Source organism: Otolemur garnettii, unplaced genomic scaffold (assembly GCF_000181295.1).
Source record: "Otolemur garnettii isolate 467f Iridium unplaced genomic scaffold, OtoGar3 scaffold00110, whole genome shotgun sequence".
In the NCBI taxonomy this organism is placed as follows: Eukaryota; Metazoa; Chordata; class Mammalia; order Primates; family Galagidae; genus Otolemur; species Otolemur garnettii.
In genome coordinates, this window is record NW_003852505.1 from 2,594,064 (window position 1) to 2,596,797 (window position 2,734).

Sequence of the window (2,734 nt, forward strand, 5' to 3'; positions counted from 1 at the left end):
CTTTTATGAAAACCTTAATTAAAGTCTGCTTTGGCAAACTATTTTATCATAGAGAATAATTATTCGAATAAATTACATAAAGAAATATATCGGGCATCCCCTGCTTATTCCACACAGCAAAGAGGACATATAAGAAATTGTAGCCTAAGGATGTCATTTGGAAGGAAAACTGACAGGCAAATGGATGCATTCTAATAATTTATGCAAGTCCCGAGGTGATGCACTCCCCCATTCATTCATTTACTGAGAGGACTGGAGGGACATTGAGATGCAGTTAATCTTATGACTATGTATTTGCTTACTCTGATGGAAAAAAATACAGGCTTTATACCTAATAAAAAAGGAATTTAAGATGCCAGGTGAGAAGTGGCGATCTTTGAACTGGTTGCACAAGAAATTGAAAGCTAATTTCTAAGGTGGTACGCCTACTTAATAGTCTGTTCTTTTTGGAATAATTAAAAACATGTTTAATTCTAGTAGAATCAGTTTGGGTATAAAGACATCTAATCACTTTTTCAGTAAATGGCTCTAAAGTCACAATAAAAAACACTAACATACTTCCCTGAGTTTGTATAAGGATTAAGTAATCAGTTTTAAAGGATTTCCGTTTTTTTAAGACAGTGGCCTAGGAATCAGGAGACCTACATTTTAGTCCAGCTGCCTTCAGTAGCCTTGCGACCTACAGTGATTCCTTTTTCTTCTCTGGGCTCAATTTCTCCATCTGTAAAATGGGGGAGAATTGGGCTAGAAAATCTCTGTACTTTGAGTCTAACATTCTCTTATAATACTCTAGGACTCACCACTATTATTATTATTTTCTAAAACTGGATTTCTAGAAAACATTCCAGAATATCCTGCTGTTTTCCAGATGCAGTCACTTGGGCATACCGACCCCAACAAAACTGTTCAAATAGGAATAGCTGGAATGCAAGAAAGACGCAGAAGGAAACAAAGGAATCTAGCTTTTCACATTTATGAACAAGTAAACGGAAGCCATTTCTTAGTAATTGCAGACCCATACTTTCCTCTGTCCATCTTTTTTCCATGCTTTTCCCCCCAAGGATTGTATTACTCTGCCCCTTCTCTAAAATGAATCTGGGGCCCTCATTACCAGCTCTAAAAATACTATGACTATTTATAAGAGGACTTGAAAAGGGATGTTTTGAAAGGAAAATGACAGTAGATGAAGAAGAAGAAAAGCAGAAAACAAAATGGTATGCACAGTGTAATCTCAAATAGACTAAAAATAGTGCATATAAACTTGTGTACCCCTGTGATATTCTGAAATAAAACATGAATGCTTCCATAAAGTAAAAAATGGCATTAGGCTTACATAAAAAAATAGTGCTTATACTAAAGACTGGATGGATATATACTGAAAGGTTAACAGTGCTGGTCTCTGGCTGGCAAGATTAAGGTGAGATTTTCCCCCTTCACTTTAGCTTTTTTTTTTGAGACAGAGTCTCACACCGTTGCCCTGGGTAGAGTGCCATGACATCACAGCTCACAGCAACCTCCAACTCTTAAGCTTAAGCAATTCTCTTGCCTCAGCCTCCCAAGTAGCTAGGACTACAGGTGCCCTCCACAACACCTGGCTATTTTTCTTTTCTTTTCTTTCTTTGGTTAAAGTTGTCATTGTTGTTTGGCAGGCCCACCAGCTCCAGTGTATGTGGCTGTTGCCCTAGCTGATGAGCTACAGGCACCGAGCCTTCACTTTAGCTTTTTAAAAATACTTAATGAGCATGTACGTGTTTATAATCAGATAAACACAATACTCCTCTTCCTTAACAAAAGGAGGGTAAAAGAGGTTGCATGTTTGTCATTGTCCTTAAAAATTCTGGAAGGGCACAGAAGTTGTTAATAATGGTTACTTTTTAGGGTGAGGACGGGGGTTGAAGATGATAAAACTTTTTTACTTTTCATTTTAAAGTCTTCTATACCATTTGATATTTTTATCACGTGCACACATCGTATTTGCCATAAATCTGTAAACTTCAAAATAACCTTCCTTAACCTTCCCATTAACCTTCCTTAACAAAAGGAAGAGGAATAACTCTTTTTCTAGGCAAGGTGGAGTAGTGCCAAATACAATGGCAGGATTTGGAGTCGATTGCCTGAGTTTGGCTCAAGGAGCCAAGTGTGATCTTGGTGAAGTTGCCTACTATGGGACTCAGGTTCCCATCTATAAACTGGCGATGATAATAAAGGACCTACCTCCTAGAGTTAGTATACAGATTAAATGAGCTACTCTATGTAAGTGCCTAGCACAATGTGAGGCACATTCTAGGCACTAAATCCATAGTAGCCATTATTTTGAAAGTTACTGATTTGTGGCAAGTATATGTGCACGTGATAAAAATAGCAAACAGTATAGAAGACTTGAAACTGAAAAGTAAAAATGTTTTATTGTCTTCAACCCCCATCCTCACCCTTAGAAGCAACCATTATTAACAACTTGTGCATCCTTTCAGAGTTTTTAAGACACAGACGCATACACACACAGAAAACGGTTGCATTTACACCATTCTCCACCCGATTGTTCCACTTAATGACCTCTCTTGGAGATTTTTTTTTCCATAATAGAACATCTAGATTTACTCTTTACTTTGAAATTTTGGTTTAAAAAAATGTGACATGGCTCGGCGCCTATAGCTCAACCGGCTAAGGCACCAGCCACGTACACCTAAGGTGGCGGGTTCGAATCCCCAGCCTGGACCCGCCAAACAACAATGAC